The sequence below is a fragment of the Ascaphus truei genome, chromosome 1 (assembly GCF_040206685.1).
Source record: "Ascaphus truei isolate aAscTru1 chromosome 1, aAscTru1.hap1, whole genome shotgun sequence".
NCBI classification, from domain to species: domain Eukaryota; kingdom Metazoa; phylum Chordata; class Amphibia; order Anura; family Ascaphidae; genus Ascaphus; species Ascaphus truei.
Window position 1 is genome coordinate 354,782,152 of NC_134483.1, and position 18,000 is coordinate 354,800,151.

The 18,000-nt window shown below is 40.7% G+C and overlaps 1 protein-coding gene across 1 annotated transcript in view; it reads left to right on the forward strand.

The window, feature by feature from the left end:
• Nucleotides 1-18,000, forward strand: part of STPG2 (sperm tail PG-rich repeat containing 2) — a 759,671-nt gene that overhangs the window by 186,189 nt on the left and 555,482 nt on the right. The window lies entirely within an intron of this gene.

The following is an 18,000-nucleotide window of genomic DNA, read 5'->3' on the forward strand; positions in this document are numbered from 1 at the left end:
CTACATCTGTAGCTCAGGCTAATCTATGGCAGTCACCTCTTCTGTTGAAGACTGAACCAGCAGTTTATGGTGTACCGGTACCAGCGCATCTCTTTGTATACGCCTGAGGCCTGCAGTGGTGTGCATGAATAAGAGACCTGTAAGGTTTCAAAAGCTCGCTGCATTCATTTATTTTTTATATTTATGAAGATCTGTCATGTTCAAGAGCAGATTTGATGATGCGAAATCTTGGACCTATTGAATATTTAGTAGCTTATTCAGTGCTGTGTAAACACCACTTCTTAAGTATGGCTTGGTGAATACTCTTTATTTTCAATGCCAGCCATTTAGCTGGAGTTATTCATGCTGCTAGTTGAGAAAGCTACTAATTTTCCAAACCTTGCCATTAGTCAAAGCAATGGGCAGAATGTGGGGTATAATGGTTAAGATGTTGATATTGTTCAGCTATAGATGTAGCACAGCGTATTGCTCCCGTTGGCGTGTTACAGTATGGTGGTGGGACATTCTGGGATATTCTGTGTTATCAGCGGGCACTATGAAATCTGCTACACTTCTACTGATGCTCATTCTGCATCATCTATGGTAAGACAGTTTACAGTAGTTATTCAAAGCATGTTTGTGTTATAACTGTATTACGATTATTGAAAGAAGCTCTATGTTTTGGAAATTATCTGTATCTTTATGCCAGATATTTACATGATTTGGGGTGCATAGTTTCATGTCTGTGTTACTCAGGCTCTGGTACATAAATCTTGGGATCAAACTGGCAACACATCCCCTGCAGTGACATATTCCCTGGTATTCATGTACTAATGTTAATAAGCTTAGCTAGTTCATTGCTTCTCTCACATGTTCTTTACAGTTCTGCTGGATTAGTAAATTGTATATCACTATACTGACCCATCGTCATAATAACTCCCACAGAAGTCAAGTAAAGATAGTGTTTTTTTTTTTTCATTTATTGTGCTTTCTTTGCATGCTTTATTCAGAATTCATGGTAGTTTTTAATCATACATTATTATTATTATTGTAATTGTTTTGTTTTATGCAACAATTATGCATTTGCAAAAAAAAAAAAAAAAAGACTGATATTGAAGCTACCTTATACACTGGCCATACTTGAATGCTATAATTAGCAATTAAACATAAATAAATTATAGTTATAACATAATCTACCAGTCAAGATTGTTATTTCTGCATGTGCAATTAAAAGCAAAATTGCTCATTTTCTTTCTAATCAAGTGTGACCTAATAGATCCCAGACGTATGTTTTCCACCTATTTTTGTTTTAGGAGAAATCTCAATGTGTCCCTACAGAGAGCACTAGAACTGCATCATTATGTCTTATACATCAGGCATGTGTGCGTGCATAATTACATTGCTTTAGACATGTAGAAAGAGCACTTTTGGGTTCATTTCTCTCGCTGTCCCTCCTTTTTTCTAATTGTCTTCTTCTATTTCCTTCAATTCTGCCGTAGGCAACTAATGAATATACAGGCACGGCAGAAGTCAGGTCAAGTAAAATAGTATTAACTGTTATTGCTATGCCATGGCTCAGTATTGCCAGATTTCCCAGGAGCTTTAGAAATATGTTTGAAATTACACTGCTTTTAACATGTACAACTGCATTCAGGGGAAAATGAATTCAGAACATGCAGCAATGATAGACACCGCTGCATACAGCAATGAAACGTTTCAGCTGAATTTACTGTATGAGGACTACACTTTAAGGTAAACTAGAAGGAGAAAAACATTCAAATATCCTACATATTTTTTTTTTAATAAACCAGTTTTGTAGTATTAGATCAGTAAGATTTTTTTTTTGGGGGGGGGAGCCAGGCGCTTGCAGAGGTCCTGCGCTCTTCCCAGAGGCATTTAAATTAAATCCGGGGGATCGTGTGTGGCCCCTGCATCAATAAAACTTACCTTTATTCAGACGCTGTGACACGTAGCTATGGTAACGCAGCGTCAAATGACGCTGCGCTGTCATGCGGGGTGACATCACACGCCCATCTCCATGGAAACGGGTTCTCGTGACATTGCATGACCCTGTGGCGTCATTTGACGCCATACACAAGCGAAGGGGGGGGGGGGGCCGAGAGCGAGGGGGAGTTGGCAGGGGTGTGCAGCTCACAAAGTTTGCGCTCCCCTGTATTAGATAATACTGCATACAAAAATTTTAAAAAATCAACTCGTAATGATATTGTTTAATGAGTTTTAATATACTGAGCATTCTTTGGGTTCTATAGCAGGTGCAAGAAGAGCAAGATGTTTGCAACATATTCCTGTTTGTGATAATTTGTTGCCAGTGTTCCCAGCAGTTTGAGCTGCAATCTGTAACAATAATAATGTTACCTTAGTAATATAAGAATACTTTGTAGCTGCTGAGTTACACTGACTGAAGGATCGATTGTAACTAGAAGGCGGCCATTACGTGCAGGAAGAAGTAGATCCTTGCAGATTGATCACGGGAGAACAAATCGATCTGCAGCGTAGGCAATTAGTTTTAATTAAAGGTAATCAAATGCTGCACATATATATTAATTAAAAATAAATTAATTCTAAAAAAAAAAAAAGTGCAGAGAGTAATGCTGCCAGGTTATAAGCTTTACAGCTTGCGATTAACATCCACATACAAGTTTGACATTTTGAAGCTTGCTCTGAACGTAAGTGATCTTAAAGATTAATTATACAGTAACTTCTGTTTCACTTCCCCTGCAAATGAGCATTCCAAAATAAAGCAGCATGGGGTAGGAGTGCCTGCATTTAACCAACTAAAAATTGAAAGAATGTAGACCTGTAAATCATAGCGTGCCAAGAGTTACACCTGATCATTTCCACTATTACTCACCTCCATCTGTGACTGTTATCGAAGCCTCTTCCTATATCAATTGAAAGAAAACACTGCGTGGGGAAGAACTGTTCTGTGGTTTTTACTGTGAAGAGCAAAACATGACATGAATGTTTCAGGTAGAGTGATACAGTGTACGTTTTAGTTATACATTATTTGCTCTAAGACGAGGAGAGTGTTAGCAGGTTAATGTCTCGTTCATTTACAGTACATTGTGTTTAGAGGACAGAAGGAGACACTTCAAACATACAATATTTCTTTAATATTTAGTCAATCTTGACATACAATATTTCTTTAATATTTAGTCAATCTTGTTGGGGGGTGATTTTCTTTATTTAGCTCCTTTCATTGTGAGTACCAAGTAGTAAGAACTACTGTACAGTAGCATGGCAACAGTGCATAACATGTTCTTGGAAACCCAGCCTTGTAGAGGAATGCTGGTTTAGCATCATGTTCTAATCTTTATATTGTGGCCAATAAAATGCTAATGCTATATAAATGAAAAGGTCAGGATACTATGGAATGTGTATCTAGCACACAGATAATAATAATAATAATAATAATAATAATAATAATAATAATAGCATGTTCTTGTATAGCACTGCTAGTTTTACAGAGACATTTTGCAGCCACTGCCCTTGCCCCGTGGGGCTTACAATCTATTTACTCTTTAAAGTTGCTTACCCAAGGTCACAAGGAGCCGACACCGGGAAATTAACCTGTTTCCCCTTCTTCAAACTCAGTGCCAGTCAGTGCCTTTACTCACTGAGCCACTCCTTCTTAAGACAACATTTATTACTGAGTCCAAAGTATAACTGGCCTGAGAAATTGACTTTCTGTGGTTGGGGTAGCAAGGTGGTCAATTGAGAGACTGGTGCCCCCCCCCTTTTTTTTAACTATATACTGTAGGTTGATTTTAATGGATAAAAGTGACAATTATATTTGTTTTGCAGGTTGTTGTACAGTATGCTACTTCCTTGCAAGTTTATTTAACAGGTGTAATCTGAGATGTACTGTAAAACAGATTTTCTCTTACATTACATTTCCCTATTCCCACAGTCACAGAAAGGTACCATGTGACAAAGTCTGTAGAATAGGCTAAATAAGTCTTTTATTATTAGAGATTGGGATAGGAAAATAGAATATATTTATTTCAACTTAGGCTATACATTATTTTATACACTGTTTGATTAACTGCCCTATCACTTCAACTATATTTTCTGGAGATCATTAAATGAGTCATGAGAGCAAGTGGTTGAAGTTGACTGTTGTTTATAAAATAAGGATCAGTAATGAGCATCAGAAAAACTTTGTAAGAAAGCCACTTGGTTTGCTTGGTGTTCTCTAATAATTTATACATCTTTATCAATGTATAGAAATATGTGCCCTTATGACTCCCTTGGGTCAGGTTGTGTCAAAGGAACAACAGCCACTGCAATTTAATTGCTCACTTATCATCATTGGATGGTGCTCTGTCTGACCCTTTACAAGGTGACACCATATGTTGGCTAATGGCACCTGTCATACTCTTATTGGCCAACCCCTATACACCAGGGACAGCTTGCTCACACATCATTACATTGTCACCCATCATTGTCTTTCTATGCAATTTATACCTATCTATCATTGTGCATGTTACATTACTGTAACATTTTGTACCTGAGTATCAGATGCTTATTTTACAGATGTGTACAGCATTTTCACATTAGTTTGCATTATTTCACCCTTATCACATTGCAATTATTTGTTCTAATATAGTTCAGTTGCTGCAAGGCAATATACATTTGCAATAGTTATACATTTTCTGTCTTTTTTTACATGGTGCTAGTTCACGTCTAAAACATATTTTTTATTTTCCTAATATTTTTCTCCCTTTTTTTCCTTTTACATGTGCGTGTATATATACATGTACTGTATACACACACACACACACACACACACACACACACACACACACACACACACACACACACACACACACACACACACACACACACACACACACACACACACACACACACACCTTAGACAGGTCTGCAACCCGGCCTTTCAACCATTATCACCTCGCATACAGCGCTCCCACTGCAGCAAGGGATTCTGGGAGATGACATGCAAATGAGCACACAATGTGTCACCTTTTGCCTGGAATATCCATTCACATGGAGCCCATTTAAGCTGAGGTATCGTCGTTCACACAGCTTTTAAACACAGCATGGGACTAGCAAAGCAAGTTTAAACCACTCACAGACATGTTTCATGGTTTCATCAAGGTTGAAACATGTCTGCGAGTGGTTTAAACTTGATTGTCCTCAGGTCACACATACCACTCTGCCAGTGAAGGAAGGAGAGGAGCATGATGCATCTCTGCATGAAGCCAAAGATTGTCTGTGGGTCGTGACCTTAACAACCTATACGGAAATTTTGCATGGTCACTGAAATCACTTTAATACTGCAGTAACCGGAACAATAAGGGGTAGAAATGTGGGAGCTGGCAGCCAGTCACCGTTTCAATATACCGTAGAGCTACCTCCTACTCAGTTTCTTTCAGTTATGTCCTGAAATGAGACATAGGTGGTTGTGTGGGACCCCTTAAGATGTGGAGCCCTAGGGGACCACCTGTGTTGTCCACCCCTATTGCCGTCTAGGCCAGGGTATTTGTGTGGTTCTAAATGGATGAAACCCACAAAGATTTTTTTAAAGGTAAGACTCTGTTTTCGATTTAGGGGGGGTCTTTTCCTACACCCTGCAAATATACAGAGGCTGCTAAAGCAGATTTACAGCTGGGTGCTTAGAGGTAACCCCCATAATCAGAGGGAGACTTGTCCCTTTTGATCATGGAGTATCTAACTCTCCTAGAAGCCGCATCTAAGTCTTACAGTACATTAGTCTGAGTACAAACAGCATAATGACTTCCTGATATGTACTTTAAAATGAGATTGATATCTCTGAGAATCTTCATGGTAAAATAATTTAACAAGCAAACAAACAAAAAACATATTATGATTGTCACTGCCTGTAATTTACATGAGAAAAAAACTATAAAGAAATATAAAAAACACAAACATCTTTGTTAGTCTTTTCCCTTTTGTAGTAATTCAGACATGGCTTCAGCTATAATGCATACAATGTAATTGCAAATACTACAAGCACAGAATGTATTAATAGGGCACTGCAAAGCAGACAGGCTGTAGTTTATTAACATGGATATTGCCCAGAAAAATATTTCCCAATTACATCTTGTACATTTCCGTTTGGAATTGCATTCATTCATTCTATTGCTTTCTCTTGTGATAAACAAATCTTAATGATCACTGAATATACTGACGTGTTAAAATAAAATCCCACTCTGTCTGCTTGTTTACAAGGATTGCACACTAACAAATGTCTTCACTGGTAGGGACAAACTTTCCTTTACTTCAATCTATGGATGCTCAGAAGATTTTCTATGTACTGCAAGGAATATTTGGTGAAAGATACAATGCAAAGAAATTACAGCGCTGCTCCTATTTCTCAGCCAATTTGAACACTAGACTCTTGTCAAACAGAAGTGGGCCCACATCTCTATGTCTTTACTAGACCAAATAATCCCATAAAAGAAATGGAAATGGGTGGCATACCAGTGAATCAAGGATTACATGTATACATAATAACATTAATAGGGTCAATTATTTGTGTCACTAGCAATCTGCCAATTTCCTACTGAGAAGAGAAAGCATGCAGAATGGAAGGAGCAAGACAGAAACATGCCATGTACAATGCTGACTTTAACCCCGTCCGTGTTCTTGTGAAATGCTAGAAATGGAAGTTAAAATTAAATCTCTAAAGAGAGGAGCACACTCCTTTCCTTCTCAGTTTCTGACCCCCTCTTTCTGCCTAAGGGAAGACATAATTTGTGGTTGGAGAGTATGATTGACACTCCCCAAATATTAAGCCCCCCCACCCCCCAGGTTCCCTACCTAGTCCAGGATAAGGTAGGGTTCAGAGAATTTGTGCTCCACGTACAGGATTCCTGCAGTACCAGCTCTGATGTCCTCTGCCCTGAGAGAACGAGGTGAAAGGTCAGAGCTGGTACCACAGGCAGACTCTTGCACGTGGGCTGCATGTCAAAGGGGGGGGGGGGGAGCGGGAGGGCAAGGTTTGAAGAACTCTTTATGATTGATTTTGTGCATATATATACACATTTACACCCATACACACACACATACGCACACATATACAGTTATGGGAAAAAGAAAGTACAGCGTCTTTGAATTCCATGGTTTTACATATCAGGACATAATAACAATCATCTGTTCCTTAGCAGGTCTAAAAATTAGCTAAATACAAGCTCAGATGAACAACAACACATGACATATTACACCGTGTCATGATTTATTTAATAAAAATAAAGCCAAAATGGAGAAGCCATGTGTGAAAAACTAAGTACACCTTATGATTCAATAGCTTGTAGAACCACCATTAGCAGCAATAACTTGAAGTAATTGTTTTCTGTATGACTGTGGAGGAATTTTGGCCCACTCTTCTTTATAACGTTGCTTCAGTTCATTGAGGTTTGCGGGCATTTGTTTATGCACAGCTCTCTTTAGGTCCTGCCACAGCATTTCAATCGAGTTGAGATCTGGACTTTGACTGGGCCATTGCAACACCTTGATACCTTTGATTTTCAGCCATTCTGTTGTAGATTTGCTGGTGTGCTTGGGATCGTTGTCCTGTTGCATGACCCAATTTCGGTCAAGCTTTAGCTGTCGGAAAGATGGCCTCACATTTGACTCTAGAATACTTTGGTATACAGAGGAGTTCATGGTTGACTCAATGACTGCAAGGTTCCCAGGTCCTGTGGCTGCAAAACAAGCCCAAATCATCACCCCTCCACCACCGTGCTTGACAGTTGGTATGAGGTGTTTGTGCTGATATGCTGTGTTTGGTTTTCGCCAAACGTGGCGCAGTGCATTATGGCCAAACATCTCCACTTTGGTCTCGTCTGTCCAAAGGACATTGTTCCAGAAGTCTTGTTGTTTGTTCAGATACAACTTTGCAAACCTAAGCCGTGCTGCCATGTTTTTTTTTGAGAGAAGAGGCATTCTCCTGGCAACCCTTCCAAACAAACCATACTTGTTCAGTCTTTTTCTAATTGTACTTTCATGTACTTTAACATTTAACATGCTAACTGAGGCCTGGAGAGTCTGAGATGTAACTCTTGTTTTTTTTTGCAATTTCTCTGAGCATTGCACGGTCTGACCTTGGGGTGAATTTGCTGGGACGTCCACTCCTGGGAAGATGGGCAACTGTCTTGAATGTTTTCCACTTTTGAATAATCTTTCTCACTGTAGAATGATGGACTTTAAATTGTTTGGAAATTGCCTTATATCCCTTTCCAGATAGATGGGCAGCAACAATTGCTTCTCTAAGATCATTGCTGATGTCTTTCCTCCTTGGTATTGTGTTAACAAACACCGGGAATGCTCAAGACCAAAAAATTGCTAAAACTTCAGTTTTTATAGAGGTGGTCACACTTGCTGACGATCAATTAATCAAGGGCATTTGATTAGCAGAACCTGTCTGCTACTTAGCATCTTAATTCCTATGGAAGCAGTAAAGGTGTACAGTACTTCGTTTTTCACACATAACTTCTCCATTTTGGCTTTATTTTTGTTAAATAAATCATGACACTGTCATGATGGACAGAACTTATCAACAATTTTTTATATTTTGGGGGTTCTCGATTGAGCAAACAAATTAAGCAAAATAAATTGTCAGTTATTTCCTTGTTAGACAAACACAAGACAACTTCAGAATACACTTAATAAAACACTTACTTAAATGGGGGAACGGGATAAATGGTCCAGTGAACGAAAAGCACAGAAATAAATTCTTTTAAATTGCAGTCCTTTTGCAAGGGGCGCAAGCTGCCAGCCCGTTATTTCCTTGAAATGTAAAAAGTTTGTTCTGGTTTTTTGGGGTTCGTTCCGGAATCCTCAGGGCTAACGAAATCCTGAAGCAGGGCTAGTTTCCTTGTTGAGATGTTTTTAATACCTTGCGTTCTGGAATCGCAGCCGCTGTACTTAGATCTTATCCGCTTGAAGAAATCAGGTAACAACCACAGGAATGAGGGTTACAGGCCTTTTCTAAGGTCAGGGGTCCTTGGAGTTTTTCATTAGCCTCATCCTATTGGCAAGGAATTATCTTCCTCCTATCAGAGCCTGCCATGTAACGTGGGAAAATCCTAAGGCCAGCCCGGGTAGCTCTGAGCATGCTCAGTGAGCAGCTTGGTAGCACTGCTGAGTAAAAAGGCCCCCCTCATTTCTGGGGATGCAATGTCTGGAGTTTGGTCCCAAGGTGTGAAAATCCAGGATGAGTAACAGGATCTGATACTCAGAAACATCCCGGTTAAGTCACACTTTAAGACTCTGGGGCCTTTAATCTCCCACACGTCCCTAGACCCATAAGCATTGCCTCAACAGGGGGCTTTTGAAGCTGGAGAGGGAAATACCCCTAGCTCATGTATGCATAACATTTGTTCCTTAATGCATTCACTTACAAAGGCGGACAGGAAAAGGTTTCCTGTCCTGACTTTTTAAATTGCACACAGTAATACACTTTAATAAAAATATCTGTTCAACTTGTCTAACAGTTATATTTTTAATATGTGTGTGCTTGGGGGGTTACACTGAGGCTGCACACCAAAAATCAGGGTGCTGGCTCACTCCGTTCCTGAGTTAGCAGTCTTAATGGAACGGCTCCTGCACTGCAGGTAGAGACTAGCCTGCAAAAAGGGGACAACAATGCATAAAAGGGAAAATACTACATGTGTGGTGCACATAAATTTAACCTCTTCAGTCGCAACGCGAATTAGGATTAATCAGCCGAGCATACTTTCTTTATTAATGAGCTGATTAATCCTATTTTCGCCACAGACACGGTGTAATATGTCATGTGTTGTTGTTCATCTGAGGTTTTATTTACCTATTTTTTAGACCTGCTAAGGAACAGATGATTGTTATTATGTCCTGATATGTAAAACCATGGAATTCAAAGAGGGTGTACTTTCTTTTTCACATGGCTGTGTATATATATACATATATATATAAATTATAAATACTATACTAATTATAAATTATGTAAATACACTGTGTTCCGAAAAAAAGAGACTGCTTTCATTTTTCATCATATCTTGCAGAAAATCACAAAATGTTCATGAAAGTTAGAAACTATAGGACTCTCGCAGTAGATTATTACATTTAAGAATTAATTGATAACAAATAGAGAAACGATGGGAGTGCGGATAAGACACACAACAAAATTAGGAAGATAGGTAATTAACACTATGAAAAGAGGTAATTCACACTGTGAGTTCTCATAAGAAAAAACCACTAATAGTGGTGACTGAGAGTCAGAGATGGTAGAGTTAGACGGATAAACTACTGACAATACTCACACAGGCCAGTGTGAGCAAAAACCCCTCGGGGCTTAACTCTGTAGAGGGTCTTCTCCTTGAAACGCACACCTTCCTCTTGGCTGCTGTACAGCACACAGGTCCTCAGGATGTCAAGTTGCCCCATATGCCACATAGAACTGTGCTGCGTGCTGGAACGGCTCTCACTTGCAGAGATTAAATCTCCACTTTCAGTAACGGGCTGGGCTGATCTGCCTCACAAACACACCGCACCGGGCTCCTGCTGCCATCCTCCCCCACGCACAGACGCTCCACAGGGAACTCCCTCTGTCAGCCAGAAAAGCGCTTGCTTGTGAGCTACATCTGCACACTGCATCCACTGCTCCACAGCACTCCACATCTGGGTTCCTGCTGCTGATCTCCCACAGCATCAGGTCATGCTGCACGTCTGCACACCTGTCTCACACCAGGAGACGGGGAGTCTCAACTCAGAAGTGCGTAAGTGGAAGGAGGACTATGAAGATGCCCTCAAATTTATAGTCTGTAAAAAGATCCACGCTGGCTTGTACGAGGAGTAATGAATACATAGAGAGGGTGCCAGGAACTTTTAACTGGTTTTACTAACAGAAAATTCAGAGCATCAACAGGACTGGTTTTCATGTTGCAGAATATATGCCCTTAGGTGTCCCTTACCTTGGGGTCTGTAGCTAGAGTGGCTCTGTTTCAAACCTTCCCTCTACTGCCTCACCCAGAGCTAGAACCTTCCTCAGCAATGTTTACCTTTTATACCCGGGGTGTGTAGAAAACAACCCACCCCAATAACTGGGCAGATTTATTATTGCAATGTGGTCACACCATGTCAGATGACCCTTTCTATCAACTTCTAGAAATAAGGCGGGGCTAACACACCTTTAGAAGGCAACATATTAAAAACAGTTTGGATATGTACCTAGTGAGGATTAACCCCATACACTGCCGGCAGTTACAAGGGCTGACATGCAGAGATTTCTAACTTCTAGCAGGGTGCTACATAGGGATAAGTGTAGTGTTTTGGGGTAAGGTTTGCATTTAGGGTAGATTTAGGATTTATGTCTAGTGTAGTGTTAGTGTTATATGTGCACCGTAGGTTTATGGTTTTTGTTTAGGGTTGCGGTTAGAGTTGAGACGGTGATATGTTCATTAAATGAATATTCTCTGGGAAAGTGCATTTAGTGGAATTATGAAAATGAACAAATAATACTTTATAAGCAGTGGGCATTCTCCAAACTCAATCAAGTTAAGATTGAGCGAAGTCATTTAGGTATCAAATGTAAATTTATTTAGTACATGCCAGCATATCATACACCATTAAAATGTTCTGGCCCTTCAAGTGGGCTGATAAATGTAAATGATATTTTCCACATTCATTTTTTACCTGCCCGAGCAAGCCAACCAAGAATAATGTACCCTGAGTGTAAAATCACTTCTGCAGGTTTCATCCATGCCACTTGCTGTGTTGCAGTATGTGATAATGTGTTGTGCATGATGTGTTGTAATATGTAATAGATATCCTGGAATAACATCTACAGAAGAGATTTCAGATCTGCTTAACTACTCTTGCTACACATTTAGATGGCAAGCACGTGCTAAGACAATAACTGGTGTTACATTTTCCAGTTAAGTCATCTTGTGTTTTGAATCTCCTTAATCAAAATGCAGCATGAGTAATGGGCTGTGAATTACAGATATTGATCAGTCTTCTCTGGGCTCTTCTTCACTTCCATGGGTCTCTTTTTATATTTAGCTAATTTAGTTAGAATTCTATTTAAAGATGCAGCCCCTTCACACAAAAAAAAACTTCTTCTGAGTTAACCATACAGAGGATATTAAACTCCAAATATGTAGCACTCTTTTTAATTTAATCTCTTAATACCTAATCAATAAACAGAGGAACAGAGAGAGGAAATAACCCTTTTAACCGATTCCAAACACCTAAAAAACCTGAGTATTAAAGTATAAAAAGAAATGAAAGAATACCTGTGGGAAACATGAGAAAAGGCCTTTCAAATTACTTAATAAAAGGCTTATGGAGAGAGTATGAGGGATTGCACCTACATTCAAGCTATTCATTTTTGAGCACAAAAGATGTTGGTTTCATGATTAAAAGTGTGTCCTCTCCTCTTGAACCCTTTTCTGACAAAGTGGTCTGCACCGCACGTCATTACTTTGTAAAGCAATATAGGTAATACAGCAAAAATGTGTCTAATGGTTTAGTTATATAAAAGTTCTAGCCCTACGTCCGTAACCATATGCAGTATTGAAATGTCTTCAAATAATCTTACCTTGGAAATAATACATTGTAAACATTTTTCAGGTATTAGACCTTGACAATGGGCATTATTGGAATTTCATAGTGAATCATAGAGCGTTGATTTTAAAATACTACGCCATGGGTGCACCTAATAAGTAGGCCTCACAAAGTCTCAAAATCTCAGTGATGACCCCTTGTCAAGCCACCGTCACATCTTTTGTATATATGTATGTATGCTGTAGGGGTAACAGCAGGGCCCGTTGAACCACTAGGCCAACTAGGCGGCCTCCTAGAGCAGCAACATTTTTGGGGCGGCACATGTTGCCGCCTAGTTTTCCTAGTGGCTAAAAAGGGATGAGGATGGCGACAGCAGAGGAGGAGGAGGAGGATGGCAGAGGATGGAGCCTGCCCCAGCGGTCTGCTGCCCGCCAGGAAAGAACACTCCCTCTGCACTCCACAGCCAGGTATGGACTGAGAGGGGGATGAGGGAGAGAGAGAATGAGACAGGGGGGAGAGAATGAGAGAGGAGGGGGGAGAATCAGAGAGGAGGTGGATGAGAGAGGAGGGGGAGGAGAGAATGAGAGGAGGGGGGGAGAGAATGAGAGAGGAGGGGGGAGAGATTGAGAGGAGGGGGGGGGGAGAGAATGAGAGAGGAGGGGGGAGAGAATGAGAGAGGAGGGAGGGACCATGGGTAACATAAGAGTCCAACTGCTGAATGTGTACACACCAAAAACAATCTATGCTAGCCAAGCTATGTCGAATATATAAAGCCACCAGCTACTTAATAGCAACACAAAAAGAAGAAACATTCTTGCAACTGACAGGAGATCTGGTTAGATTTTGCATATAACCATGGCTATAGACTTGAATAATTGAGCTGAGGTAATATCTGATACAGACTGTCCCTCTTCCATTAAGCAGAGAGTTGTATCTATCTACATTTCACCTATACTATTACAAGGAAGTGATGACTATCTAACCTCCTGTTTTCACAGCCTCTTTTGTAATCTGTTTCAGTGATTAACTATGACATTTGCATTCAATTACATTGCATAGGTGTGTATCATATCTACACTTAGAATGAGCCTAGGTGCTGCTACAGTAAGTACAAAGAAACTTAGCCATGCTAGATAGTTTTTATTATAGAAGAAAACAAGTAATGCAATCCCCATTTTTAATCCCAACAATTAAAGAGACAACTTTATTTCATAATCCTCCACAGAAACATGCTGTATAAGTATATATACAAATCAGACAGCACTTCTATATTAGAAATTGCGTGTGTGTTTTTCACTAGTGCACAGGAAAAAGTACCACCCCAAGAGGTCCAAATACAAAATAGTGTGTTACGGAAGGACACTACAGCAGCAGGAATACCGCAAGTATCCTTCCAATTATCCTACAGACTCTTGTTTTGCTTGATTAGTTTCTTTAATGTCCATGTCAAAATGGATTTGAAGCAAAAGGTGACACTGTGTGCTCATTTGCATGTCATTTCCCAGACTCTCTTGCTGCAGTGGAAGCACTGTACTGTATGCTAAGAGATAATGGTGAAAAGCAGAGTTGCAGATCTGTCTGAAACATGTGTTTTTCTCATTTGCTTTAATCTTCAGGGAAGCACTGAGCCCATACAGCTGCAATTAGAGCGGCTTTAGTAGGGGCTCGCCTATGCTTCCGCAAGCGCGCGGAAGCGTAGGTCTTACCAGAATTTTAGATTTCCCCGCTTGCCGGCGTGCAGGGCCGGTCACGTGAGCGGTTCGCCCAATGAGGGCGAACCAGCTCCGTGACGTCATTGGTCCGCCCCCGGCCCGCCTCCGCCACGCCCCCTGATGGCGCGCTGACTAAGGCCAGGGAAAGCACCCGCTTTCCCTGAGCCTCAGCGCGCCTCAGCACGCCAGCAGGTAACATGGCCGAGGCCTTATACAGTATGTGGGAATTGGACAGAAGAAGAGCTAAGCAAGCTTGAAAACGTTTGCCCCCTCCCCCCCTGCACCGCATTGTGTGGTTGATACCTCTTCATTTGCATAGTAGAGTGATTGCAGATAAGTACTTTTTGCTGTGTAGTTATTATGTGTGATGTGTTCTTATCATTCTGCTGCAGATATATAGCTGCACTCCCTGTATATATGTTTCCATAAGTGCCCTTGCCATGTACATATTTTGTTAGTTCTATGTATATATGTTTTTGCTAGTGTGAGCTACGCAAGTTTGACTTGGAGACCACAGAGTTTTCCCGTGTTTAGTGATAACCTTTGGGTGCTCAGAATATCAGCGGTTACGGTTCTCTCTCACGTCTTATTCAGATGGAATGTCTTGCTTATGACTGCATATCATTTTTCATTTACCCATCAATACACCTTTTCGATTTTTTGCAGAATTCTTGCATTCTCCCTTCATTTTGAGTGCTGAGGTTATTCGTATATAACTATACTGTACAGGTACTTCTATGACTTTCAGCAGTCCTCACATTTGGAAAATATGTACCATTTGCAGGCCGAGTCATTTATCAAAGCCTCCCATTTTACAAACTGGGACAAACCCCAGTGCGAAAACACTGCACCAGATCTATGAAATAAGAAACCCCTATTGGTTTAAATTAAAATAGAATGATTTAAAGTGATTGACATTTTCATTGATTATTCTCGTGTGGTGTTTTCATCTTACCTTTACAGCTGGGATGCTGTGTAAGTGGGAGGGTGCCTTGAAAACATGAGGGGATATGTATTGTACAAGTATACAGTATCAAGAGACTTTTTTTTATTGTATGTGTGTGTCATAAATGGGGCAAAATGACTGCACCAGACTTATCAAGGAAAAACCTTCCAATTGAAATCAGTGGAGTTGTCTTCTTTGATTAATGTGATTCATTATTTTGTTTTATCCCAGTTTTGAAGCCGGCAGCCTGTAGTTTACTGCCTTATTTTCTCATGTATATAAAACCCTTTTTCATGTTGATTGGAGTGTGCTTCTGAACTACAGTCATTGACATATTACACATGTCCCCAAATTATACATTCCCAGCTCCTTTCATGTAAGTAACATACAGTATGCCAGGACAGCGACCACGTGATCGATTGGGGTAGTGAGCAGCCCCTAGACCTAGTGACTTAAAACATCAGGGCCTCCAATTCTGTACCATCAAAGTGGTGAACGCGATCTCCCTCTAGAAAACAAGCATTAAAAACATGACGTTCCCTACATACTGTAAGGGCCTCTGGCATGCCGGCCCTCATGATATTAAGGGATTGTTATAAGAGCACCTTAAGGATTAAAATTTACAACGATTTGGTGTGTCATTTGTAATTTAGAGGCTATGAATATTATTCACTTTGGGAATGTTAAGTTAGCTGTTGTTTGTAGGTGTCCTAAGTTTTATCTGCTTTATAAGTTTTTAAGCCGTGACCCACCTATTTCAGGCTAGTCACTCTGTTAATACATTCTCTGTGTCAATTGCAATGACTGGCTCGAGTAGCTCAATCACCAATCACTTTTCTGTCACAAGAGACTGCAACCACAATGCTTAGCAGGGCTCATTGGCATCAACAGGATTAAACAGTTTAAGAACTCGGTAATACCAATACTTACTGCTGCCATCCCAGAAATGTTTTGCAAAATGCCTCCCACATGAATACCTGATATGGAAAACTTGCTCTGACTGAATTCAGTAAAAAAAGAAAGAGTAAAAATGCATGTAATTTATTTGTTAAATAACAGTTTGTTTTTTTAACTTGAATTTTTATTCATAAATGTTCAGATACAATTATAACATAGCATGAACATATGCACTGTGTATATCGCTCATACAATCATCAACAATATTACGCTGTGCTATAAATGACAACAGGACACCACAAGACAAGACAGACTATGACAAAACAAGACACCACGACATTCAACCACCAATTCTCAAAAAGACCATACGTAACATACCATAACATACCATAGAGTGGGGAAGGGGGGGGGGTGACGGTGGGAGGGCAGATGGGGGGTCGGTAGGAAGAGGCAAGAGCATAGCGAGGTGGGAGACTGGGGGGGGGGCCTCATCAACTGGACCATCCAGAACCTGCCCGTCAGAGCATACAATCCTGCCCTTAACAACCGTCCGACTTCGAGCCCTATTGCTTTTATGTTGGGTGTTCTCAGCGTGGGTATGGGAAACTCTCTGATCCAATCAAAGGAGAATGCATCTAGAGCTATCAATGCCATATTGTGGCATGCTCCACCCCAGGGATGTCTGACTGGGCCAGCCAAGGTAACCAGACCTTTAGATAATTGATGCCAGTGTCATTAACCAGACTCGTTAATTTTTCCATCTGGCAGACAAACCAAATCCTGTTCCGAATCTTTGGGATTGAAGGAATCTCATTAAGTTTCCATAATGCTGCGATCTCGCATTGGGTCGCCAGGGCAAAGTGCCCGATTAATTTATTATTTGCTTTTGCTAAACCCACTAGTGGCCTATTCAGTAAGAACAGCCATGGGTCCAGGGGAATCGGGAGGTCCAAGATCCTCTGAGTCCAATCTCTAATTTCTTCCCAGAGAGGGGCGAGACCACAGCATATGTAACAGGTCGGCCGACTCTCCACACTGTCGAGGGCACAGCGGGGAGAGTCCCGGCACATACCTAGATAATTTTAGTGGGGTGTGGTACCATCCCATTAGGACTTTATACACATTCTCCTTTAATGTGGTGCTAATTGAGCTTTTAGCAGTGGCTAGGTAGATATCATTCCAGTCCTCATCCTCGAGAGACTCACCCAGGTCCGACTCCCATTGGGCTCTATACCTCGGGTGTCTCTGTCGGGGATCCTCAGAACCAACCACTTCTCTGTATAGCTGTGATGTGGGTCCCGCGGTGTCTGATTCTGCCAGACAGAGCTTTTCAAAATTAGTCAGCGCTGGGTAGGGGGCTAATTTATTGTAAAATGCTCTGACCTGAAGGTATTTAAAAAATTCGTAATGAGGGGCATTCTTTTCGGATCTAATATGTTCAAACGATTTGACCTTCTTGTTATTACCCTCCAGGTCCTTCAGACGTAAGTATCCAACCTTTTTCCAAATAGAAGTGCTGCCATAGAGCAGGCCCGGAGCAAAGTCGAGATTTCCCCATATGGGGGACATCAGGGAGTTTTTAGTGGTAAAAGAGTGTCTGTGCTTTGATGCGTTCAATACCGACAACGAGTTGGTCATAGAGGACAGCGGTAGATCAGTGCCTACATGCGCTGTTTTGAGGAGCCAAATTAATGATTTCAGCTCTATCGGGGCACAAACCGCCCCCTCTAGTTCCACCCATCTTTTCAATGCAGGGCTGGAATGCTATTGTACAATTTGCCTTAAGTTAAATAACAGTTTTTATCTTTTCTTTACTACTTCTAGGGCCTTTTGTTTCTTTCCTTCTTTCCCATCTAAGCTCATAAAACTCATGTTTACTAAGTGGTGCTTTGCCATAAGACATCTTCCTGCTCC